Consider the following 11,187-nt stretch of genomic DNA (forward strand, 5'->3'; position numbering starts at 1 on the left):
TCAGCTGTGTGGTAGCACTGGACATTGCTGGTGCTTCCGGCCAGGTGTGGCACCAGGGCCTCTTAGCAAAACTTCAAGCACTGGGAATTGCAGGCTGTACGCTATGTTTCCTCAGTGATTACCTTCATGGTAGATCTCTAAGGGTAGTTCTCAATGGAACGGAATCAGCAAGACATCCTATTGGGGCAAGTGTTCCACAAGGAAGCGTGCTGGGTCCATTGTTATGGAATGTCTACTTCAACGACGACCTTCTTCTCATCCCAGAATCCCATGCATATGCAGACGACTGTACACTGACATTCACTTATTCAAGAGAAGAAATGCCAGCTGCTCTAAGCTACATCAATCACCAGCTAAGAGCTACATTAGCCTGGAGAAACCGACGGCAGGTAACATTTGCACATGAGAAAACACAAATTATAGTCTCTAGGCACCATGATGGTAATGTCGGTGCAGTAGTAAGGATGAATGGGAGGGTGTTGGCACCTGGAGAAGAAGTTGATATGCTTGGGTTGAAATATGACTCCAAACTGACCATGAAGAACCATGTTGTAAATCTTGCAAACAAGGCAGCCAGGAAGCTTACAGCACTTCGCCGTATCTCGCATCTGCTTGACAGTAGGGGTTGCAAGATTCTGTATGAGGTACAAGTACGCTCACACCTTGAGTATGCTCCACTTTCTTGGTTTGCCTGCCCCTCCCCCTCTCATCTGCGACTGCTTGACGGAGTAGAGAACAGAGCAAGACGTCTCATCTCTCGCCTGGACCCATCCTGGATAGATCTGTCATTTCAGCAGAGCCTTCAACATAGGAGGGATGTGGGTGGCCTTACTGTTATGTACAAGGCCAACATTGTCAAAGTACCACACTTGGATTCACTTCGAGGACAGCGTGAAACAAACTTCTGTACCACAAGACGGGCAGAAAGCAGCAACTTCACTCTGGCTGTACCCTTCTCCAGAACATCACTCCATCTGAGATCATTTATACCCAGGATGACTCGAGTCTGGAACACATTCGTACAGTATTATGATGTCAACGAGATAATCAGTTGATAAAGTGAAAATGCTAACCCACAGATGGTTCCAACTTCATCCTGTTCCCTACTTGCATGTCTCATAACAATAAAAATGCTTTCCAATGAGCTGTTGTAGGTAACAGCTCTTAGCTTGTCAATAAAGTTAGGAATCCTTAACCTGTAAATAGCTTGTCAATAAAACTAATGATCCTTAACCTAACCTTGTCAAACCCTGTGTAAAGACAGAGAGAGAGAAAGAGAGAGAGAGAGAGAGAGAGAAAGTTTAAGTGACCTGACCACTTCGGGTTGATTTTAAAAGTAGTTTTAAGACTGGTTTTTGTTAGTTTAATTTTTTTCGAATATTAGGTGTCCGTGATGGGACACCATATGTGCTTGACTGATTTTTCAATACTTTCAGAAGAATAAGATGTCACAACACGTGACTGGAACAATACACATATTACCCGCACATATAAGTGACAAGCTTATGACGATTCGCTCCGACTTGGACTGTTTACAAATGTGACTTGTAAATATTCCAAGGTGGAACCAATCGTCATAAGCTTGTCTCTCCTATGTGCGGGTTCTTGTGTATTCCAGTCACAGTATTATGCCGCTTTGTTGTTCATCACTGTGTAGTTGCCAGTTTGTAAGATTGTCTCGAGTCCCTGAGCTGTCGTTGTCAAGTATCATAAACCATACCACGGGTGGGGATAGAACCCTTGATCAGAGAGTCTTAAAGCTCCATACCGTCGCGTTAGCCATGGGTTCTATCCCCACCCGTGGTATGGTTTGTTTGCAATCGTGTCTGTACTATTTCGTGAGTCAAGTATCGTAAAGGAGACGAGCATATTCGTTTTTCTTAATCTTTTAGGAATGTAGAGAATTTGAGGTAGTATATAATAAAGAAAACGAGAAATATTGAAATATAGTTTATGGTATTCTTGCTTTACGTTTAGCGAGCCTTTAAGGGCCTTTAAACCTTAGGTCTTATTGTCCTTTTGTTGTTGGAGTTGTTAAGGGTCACTAAACCTTACATCCTATTGTCCTTTTGTTGTTGGGATTGTTAAGGGTCACTAAACCTTACTTTCCTTTGTTGTTGAGGTTGTTAAGGGTCACTAAACCTTACATCCTATTGTCCTTTTGTTGTTGGGGTTAAGGGTCACTAAACCTTACTTTCCTTTTGTTGTTGGGGTTAAGGGTCACTAAACCTTACTTTCCTTTTGTTGTTGGGGTTAAGGGTCACTAAACCTTACTTTCCTTTTGTTGTTGGGGTTGTTAAGGGTCACTAAACCTTACTTTCCTTTTGTTGTTGGGGTTAAGGGTCACTAAACCTTACTTTCCTTTTGTTGTTGGGGTTGTTAAGGGTCACTAAACCTTAGGGTCACTAAACCTTACTTTCCTTTTGTTGTTGGGGTTGTTAAGGGTCACTAAACCTTACTTAAGGGCCACTAAACCTTATTTTGTTGTTGGGGTTGTTAAGGGTCACTAAACCTTACTTTCCTTTTGTTGTTGGGGTTAAGGGTCACTAAACCTTACTTTCATTTTGTTGTTGGGGTTGTTAAGGGTCACTAAACCTTACTTTCCTTTTGTTGTTGGGGTTGTTAAGGGTCTTAGTCCTTGCGCTGTCAGTTGTGGTCAGGCATATATGTAAAAATCGAAAAAAAATCGGAAAATAAGGAAAATTTACCCCCCAAAAAGTTTTTAAATCTAGCAGTATTTTTGTGTCTCCATACGATAATTCTCACTGTACGATAATTCTCACTGTACGATAATTCTCACTGGAGTTATCGCAATTATGAGGTGATGACGTCATCAGCTGGGTAGGCCTATATGTAAAAATCGAAAATCTGCTGTAACTGCATTATTTATAAACAAAGTATGATTTTACAATATATATTTTAAGGTCATAGTTCCGCAAACAAATATTGGCAATAATTCCCTCCATTTTTCGTTCCTTGGGCCTAAAATAAAAAAAAAAAATGCCTCCCAAATTAGTCGAGACACTGATTTTTTTGCATGGACTAAAAGAGACTTACATAATTTTAGATCATCGAAAAATCCATTTGGTATTGGCCATCTGTCCGGTCACGTGACCGGACAGATGGCCGAAGGATAGTTGGTCGAACGGACACAAGATCGAACGGATAATTAGGTTAGGCGATGAAGGGTGAGCCATATATCCGTTGGGTGAAATATCCGTCGGTGATGTGTCCGTCAGTCAAATGTCCGAGATCCGCTTCATTATTTCTTAGAATCAAAAATAACTTTGACATTGAGAGTATTTCAAAGTGGGAGACATAATTGTTACCATCTCCAAATTCTGAACTTTTTTATTTATTGGACGATATTTATGATTTTTTTCCCCATACATTCTCATACGATGGAAAAAATTGATGGCTACTGCACCGTGTTCTTTGGTGGGGTATGTGTGTGAGTAACACTCACTGTGTGAGTAACACTGTGTGTGAGTAACTGTGTGTGTGAGCAACTGTGTGTGTGAGTAACACTCACTATGTGTGAGTAACACTCACTATGTGTGAGTAACTGTGTGTAACACTCACTGTGTGAGTAACTGTGTGTGAGTAACTCTGTGTGTGAGTAACTGTGTGTGTGAGTAACTCTGTGTGTGAGTAACTCTGTGTGTGAGTAACTGTGTGTGTGAGTAACTGTGTGAGTAACTGTGTGTGAGTAACTGTGTGTGAGTAACTGTGTGTGAGTAACTGTGTGTGAGTAACTGTGTGTAACACTCACTGTGTGTGAGTAACTGTGTGTGAGTAACACTGTGTGAGTAACTGTGTAACACTCACTGTGTGTGAGTAACTGTGTGTAACACTCACTGTGTGAGTAACACTCACTGTGTAACACTGTGTGTTTGCAACACCTACAGTGTGTGTAAGCAAGACCTGGTGGCGTGTGGTGCCGAGGTTAAAAGCTTAGTTCCCCAGGACATTGTCCTGGCACCTCTGCTGGTTATTGTCCTCACGGCAGATATAGATCAAAACACCTGCTGGTTATTGTCCTCATGGCAGATATAGATCAAAACACCTGCTGGTTATTGTCCTCATAGCAGATATAGATCAAAACACCTGCTGGTTATTGTCCTCATGGCAGATATAGATCAAAACACCTGCTGGTTATTGTCCTCATGGCAGATATAGATCAAAACACCTGCTGGTTATTGTCCTCATGGCAGATATAGATCAAAACACCTGCTGGTTATTGTCCTCATGGCAGATATAGATCAAAACACCTGCTGGTTATTGTCCTCACGGCAGATATAGATCAAAACACCTGCTGGTTATTGTCCTCACGGCAGATATAGATCAAAACACCTGCTGGTTATTGTCCTCATGGCAGATATAGATCAAAACACCTGCTGGTTATTGTCCTCATGGCAGATATAGATCAAAACACCTGCTGGTTATTGTCCTCATGGCAGATATAGATCAAAACACCTGCTGGTTATTGTCCTCATGGCAGATATAGATCAAAACACCTGCTGGTTATTGTCCTCATAGCAGATATAGATCAAAACACCTGCTGGTTATTATCCTCATAGCAGATATAGATCAAAACACCTGCTGGTTATTATCCTCATAACAGATATAGATCAAAACACCTGCTGGTTATTATCCTCATAGCAGATATAGATCAAAACACCTGCTGGTTATTGTCCTCATGGCAGATATAGATCAAAACACCCGTCACAGTTTTGTATCATCATTTACAGATGACACTTAAATAAGAAATAGTCACCTCGGTACAAGACACTGAAAAACCATACCCCCGGCCGGGATTGAACCCGCGGTCATAGTCTCAAAACTCCAGCCCGTCGCGTTAGCCACTAGACCAGCTAGCCACAATAAGATTCATCCAACTAGGTATATTTCTACACCATAGGAAGGTTAGCACAGGCACCACTGTGACCACAAATGCAAGTTTTTACAGACGAATCTCCAGCTAGCGTGGCCGTGACGAACTCTAGCTCAAGTCCCTTCACTGCCGTCAACATGACTTAAGAAATCGTAATGACACGATTGCAATCGTGTCATTACGATTTCTTAAGTCAATACACTGAAAAATTGCGCTAAGATGTATGATTTTCCACTGGGTAGTGGAGAACACGTCCACTGGTGATAAGTTACATCTTAGGTGTGGGAAGAATGAAGAACACGACAGGGACACTGCAAAACCCAGTGGGATCGTGAAATAGAACGAAGGGAACATGTGAAAGACTTTGGAGTAATTATGTCAGCTGATTTTTGTTTCAAGGAGCACATTAAGACCAGTGTCACGACAACCAGAAGAGAAGGGAGTGGATAATGAGAACCTTCAAAACAAGGGAAATAATGCCAGTGTGAGACTCTTCAAATCGCTTTTGCTTCCTCGTTTGAAATATTATTCAGTGTTGACGGCCCCGTTTTAGGGGATGAGAAATATCAGATCTAGAACAGATAGAGATCATTTGCGGCCGTCACAAAGCCAGTAAAGCATTTAAATTACTGAGAATGCCTTCGTCTTAAATACGTACTCACTGGAGTGGAGGTGAGAGATATAACTGATAGTATATACCTGGAAAGTAGTTTAGGGCCTTGTCCCAAATTTGGGCACTGCCATAACAGTATACTGGAGCGAGAAGTATGGGAGGAAAAGCAGGTGTGCAGTGGGCACAATAAGAGAACACTATCAGCATCCGTGGGTGAAAATCGAGGTGAGAGTGCAACGGACAAGAGTATTAATAGCAGCAGCAGCAACACACGCAGCGAGAGGCATTCTTCAGCACTCGGGCTTTATGCCCAAAGCTGGGGTGTGACTCCAAAAGGATCCTGTAGTGTTTGCTGACTTTGTATTTCCTGACATCGTCTGCTGCTATGCAGCTGCCACACCCTTCGAGCCCAGTGTTGAAAATGTTGAAAAATGCTCGAAAATTTCAATTCCATAAGTATATATTTTTTAAAAATACCTGCGGGGTTTGTGGCAGCCCAACGTGCCTAGCTTCTCCCTCTGAGCCCCGTGGGGGCGGGGAATGGGGCTAGGCCTGGGGACAACTGATCCCAGAAGACGAGGAGGTACTTGAACCTCCTCCCATGACAGACATTGGTCTGAGACACTCCCTCAACAGGGAGTCAAGGTCGGGCCACTTCTCGGAAAGGCCCGGACCGGGGGATTATACCTGCGAGTCTACAACAGAACAGTGGGTAAAACAGGGAACATTGCATCAACATCCGTGGCTCCAGACTATTCAACATCTCATCAGAAGATGTCATAAACTGCTGGAACAAGTGTTAAAGTCTTCAAGACGAAACTGAGCAAGGTGCCAGTTCAACCAGTCTGTGATGGATATATGGGTCAGTGGATCACCAGTAGCAACAGCCTGGTTGACCAGGCAAGCACCAGACGAGCCTGGCCCGAGACCGGACTTTGGGAGTAGAAAAAAACGCTGGTGGAGTGTGGAGGCATGTGGAGTGGTACGGTGGAGGCATGTGGTGTGTGGCAAGGTGGAGGCATGTGGTGTGTGGCAGGTGGAGGCGTGTGGTGGCAGGTGGAGGCGTGTGGTGGCAGGTGGAGGCGTGTGGTGGCAGGATGGAGGCGTGTGGTGGCAGGATGGAGGCGTGTGGTGGCAGGGTGGAGGCGTGTGGTGGCAGGGTGGAGGCGTGTGGTGGCAGGATGGAGGCGTGTGGTGGCAGGATGGAGGCGTGTGGTGGCAGGATGGAGGCGTGTGGTGGCAGGGTGGAGGCGTGTGGTGGCAGGGTGGAGGCGTGTGGTGGCAGGATGGAGGCGTGTGGTGGCAGGATGGAGGCGTGTGGTGGCAGGGTGGAGGCGTGTGGTGGCAGGGTGGAGGCGTGTGGTGGCAGGCTGGAGGCGTGTGGTGGCAGGGTGGAGGCGTGTGGTGGCAGGATGGAGGCGTGTGGTGGCAGGGTGGAGGCGTGTGGTGGCAGGCTGGAGGCGTGTGGTGGCAGGATGGAGGCGTGTGGTGGCAGGATGGAGGCGTGTGGTGGCAGGATGGAGGCGTGTGGTGGCAGGGTGGAGGCGTGTGGTGGCAGGGTGGAGGCGTGTGGTGGCAGGATGGAGGCGTGTGGTGGCAGGATGGAGGCGTGTGGTGGCAGGGTGGAGGCGGGTGGTGGCAGGCTGGAGGCGTGTGGTGGCAGGGTGGAGGCGTGTGGTGGCAGGGTGGAGGCGTGTGGTGGCAGGGTGGAGGCGTGTGGTGGCAGGGTGGAGGCGTGTGGTGGCAGGATGGAGGCGTGTGGTGGCAGGGTGGAGGCGTGTGGTGGCAGGGTGGAGGCGTGTGGTGGCAGGGTGGAGGCGTGTGGTGGCAGGGTGGAGGCGTGTGGTGGCAGGGTGGAGGCGTGTGGTGGCAGGATGGAGGCGTGTGGTGGCAGGATGGAGGCGTGTGGTGGCAGGGTGGAGGCGTGTGGTGGCAGGGTGGAGGCGTGTGGTGGCAGGGTGGAGGCGTGTGGTGGCAGGGGGGAGGCGTGTGGTGGCAGGATGGAGGCGTGTGGTGGCAGGGTGGAGGCGTGTGGTGGCAGGGTGGAGGCGTGTGGTGGCAGGATGGAGGCGTGTGGTGGCAGGGTGGAGGCGTGTGGTGGCAGGATGGAGGCGTGTGGTGGCAGGGTGGAGGCGTGTGGTGGCAGGGTGGAGGCGTGTGGTGGCAGGATGGAGGCGTGTGGTGGCAGGGTGGAGGCGTGTGGCGGCAGGGGGGAGGCGGGTGGTGGCAGGGTGGAGGCGTGTGGTGGCAGGATGGAGGCGTGTGGTGGCAGGGTGGAGGCGTGTGGTGGCAGGATGGAGGCGTGTGGTGGCAGGGTGGAGGCGTGTGGTGGCAGGATGGAGGCGTGTGGTGGCAGGGTGGAGGCGTGTGGTGGCAGGATGGAGGCGTGTTGTGGCAGGGTGGAGGCGTGTGGTGGCAGGATGGAGGTTGGAGGCGTGTGGTGGCAGGGTGGAGGCGTGTGGTGGCAGGATGGAGGCGTGTGGTGGCAGGATGGAGGCGTGTGGTGGCAGGATGGAGGCGTGTGGTGGCAGGGTGGAGGCGTGTGGTGGCAGGGTGGAGGAGTGTGGTGGCAGGATGGAGGCGTGTGGTGGCAGGTTGGAGGCGTGTGGTGGCAGGGTGCAGGCGTGTGGTGGCAGGGTGGAGGCGTGTGGTGGCAGGATGGAGGCGTGTGGTGGCAGGGTGGAGGCGTGTGGTGGCAGGATGGAGGCGTGTGGTGGCAGGGTGGAGGCGTGTGGTGGCAGGATGGAGGCGTGTGGTGGCAGGGTGGAGGCGTGTGGTGGCAGGATGGAGGCGTGTGGTGGCAGGGTGGAGGCGTGTGGTGGCAGGATGGAGGCGTGTGGTGGCAGGATGGAGGCGTGTGGTGGCAGGATGGAGGCGTGTGGTGGCAGGATGGAGGCGTGTGGTGGCAGGGTGGAGGCGTGTGGTGGCAGGGTGGAGGCGTGTGGTGGCAGGATAAACACAACGTGACGCCTCACATGTGTGGACTATAATATTGTTTGTGTATCAGACACAACTGTATTATAGAAACTACCAGTGTTGTAAGGACCTGTGATACACCATCACCAGTGTTGTGGTGACGCACCACCACCACAACACTGGTGCGTCACAGGCTCTCACCACCACTGGTACAGCGCAAGAACCGGTCAGTGGTGAAGCATCAGGTGGGTGGTAGTGGGAACGTACCGTTGTTCGCACAATTGCTTCTCAGAAATAACATTTGGAACCTCAGGTGTCCTCCCCAGTTCATTTTGAACCTTCACTCTGCTCTTTTACACCAATAAAAGCGTTTGAAGGACTTTTGATCCTAGGAATTAGAGGGATTACACCTAAGTGCCTCTTATTTTCCAGGTTAAACCGCAAGTTAAAGTGAATATTAAAGAAAACTCAAAATATTGTTAAATATTTTGAAATGTTTTGAAATATTAACATTATTATTATTAATTATTATTATGATTATTATTATGCAAATCTCACAAACAGGTTCGCAACCTTACCAATTTCGAAGTATTTTTCAATGTTACTATATAAGCGTAGCGAAAATTTTGACTTATATGATCATTAACGAATTTCCTTCATAGTTTTTTTGTATTACGTAATATTTGATTTTATTACTCATAGGGGTCAGTGGCTGGGTCATGGGAGGCAGTCTGGTTCAGCCCAAGGAATGGAGCACAAGTTGAGTACTGGGGATCAAGAGCCTCTCACCGGCATCAAGGAACCTCCCTTGAGAGGTTCCTTGATGCTGTTACCTGGAATGTTAGCTAGGCTGCCTCTTAGGTGTGTATAACGTATTTCCAGGCTTATTATTTTCAGTGCTAAGCTGCGTTCCAGCCATGAATAATGTATTTCCAGGTTTATTTTCAGTGCTAAGCTGCGTCCCAGCCATGAATAGTGTGTTTCCAGGCTTATTTTCAGTGCTAAGCTGCGTCCCAGCCATGAATAATGTATTTCCAGGCTTATTTTCAGTGCTAAGCTGCGTCCCAGCCATGAATAATGTATTTCCAGGTTTATTTTCAGTGCTAAGCTGCGTCCCAGCCATGAATAATGTATTTCCAGGTTTATTTTCAGTGCTAAGCTGCGTCCCAGCCATGAATAATGTATTTCCAGGTTTATTTTCAGTGCTAAGCTGCGTCCCAGCCATGAATAGTGTGTTTCCAGGCTTATTTTCAGTGCTAAGCTGCGTCCCAGCCATGAATAATGTATTTCCAGGTTTATTTTCAGTGCTAAGCTGCGTCCCAGCCATGAATAATGTATTTCCAGGCTTATTATTTTCAATACTAAGCTGCCAATAAACCCCTGGCTGCCTTCAAGAGAGAGCTTGACAGATACCTAAAGTCAGTGCCGGATCAGCCGGGCTGTGGCTCGTACGTTGGACTGCATGCGGCCAGCAGTAACAGCCTAGTTGATCAGGCCCTGATCCATCGGGAGGCCTGGTCATGGACCGGGCGGCGGGGGCGTTGATCCCCGGAATAACCTCCAGGTAACCTCCAGGCGTCCCAGCCATGATTAATGTATTTCCAGGCTTATTATTTCCAGTGCTAAGCTGCGTCCCAGATGTTTACAGATTGCATCACGTTCTTATATTTTTAAGGGCTCTAAAAGCTTGAAGAATTCACATCAGTTTTGTTTAAAATCGAGAAGCACTACGACACGGCATTTTTTCCCTAAAACGGGATCTATAAATTTTTCTTTGAAAAAAATTAATTACGATTTTTTGAGTACGACCGTGACGCTGTGGCGTGAAATACTGAGTACTAAGTACTTGAGAGGTGCACTTGACAGGTGAGAGATGCACAACAACCACGGACTGACTGGTGGTGCGTGTCGCCTGTACCTCCCAACGTACCCAGTGGTCGTGGAGGAGGGGGCAGCCTAGGGCAAGGTGAGGTAACCTGGGTGTTGTGGTGAGCACAACACATGGCGGACACAACACAGTGCTGCTACTGGTGGTGGTGGTTTCGTCAAAGATGTCACCTGACTCAGGTCTTGTGGATATTATAACCACGTTCATTAGGCCAAACATCCGCTAGCGTGGTAATACAGTCCATAAACCATACCACGGGCGGGGATAGAACCCGTGATCAGAGAGTCTCAAAACTCCAGCCCGTCGCGTTAGCCACTAGACCAGCTAGCCACAATAAGATTCATCCAACTAGGTATATTTCTACACCATAGGAAGGTTAGCACAGGCACAACTGTGACCACAAATGCAAGTTTTTACAGACTAATCTCCAGCTAGCGTGGCCGTGACGAACTCTAGCTCAAGTCCCCTCACTGCCATCAACATGACTCACGAAATCGTAATGACACGATTGCAAACAAGCCATACCACGGGGGGGATTTGAACCAGCGGTCAGGGTGGGTATAGAACCCGCGACCAGAGAGTTGTAAAACTCCAGACCGTCTGTAAAAACTTGGATTTGTGGTCACAATAGTGACCACAAAGGCATTTATACACCATATATATGGTGTATAAATATACCTAGTTGGATGAATCTAATTGTAGCCAGCTGGAACAGTGGCTAACGCGTCGGTCTGGACTTTTATGACTCTGATCGCGGGTTCTAACCCCACCCGTGGTTTGGTTTGTTTTGCAATCGTGTTACGATTTCATGAGTCATGACAATGGTAATAAATGGTATAAAATACCGACGCAATGGAAATATAAACACAAATGCAG

The 11,187-nt window shown here is 47.9% G+C and overlaps 1 protein-coding gene across 2 annotated transcripts in view; it reads right to left on the reverse strand.

Annotated features, from left to right (window-relative positions):
* The window catches only part of LOC128704693 (uncharacterized), a 50,411-nt gene extending 40,096 nt beyond the window's left edge, over positions 1–10,315 (reverse strand). For both annotated transcript variants that reach the window (XM_070080334.1, XM_070080332.1), the window contains exon 1: positions 10,270–10,315. The gene's annotated coding sequence lies outside the window, so the exon portion shown is untranslated. The remainder of the gene's footprint in view (positions 1–10,269) is intronic.
* Positions 10,316–11,187: the final 872 nt, after the last annotated feature.

This window comes from Cherax quadricarinatus, unplaced genomic scaffold, assembly GCF_038502225.1.
Source record: "Cherax quadricarinatus isolate ZL_2023a unplaced genomic scaffold, ASM3850222v1 Contig328, whole genome shotgun sequence".
Taxonomy (NCBI): Eukaryota; Metazoa; Arthropoda; class Malacostraca; order Decapoda; family Parastacidae; genus Cherax; species Cherax quadricarinatus.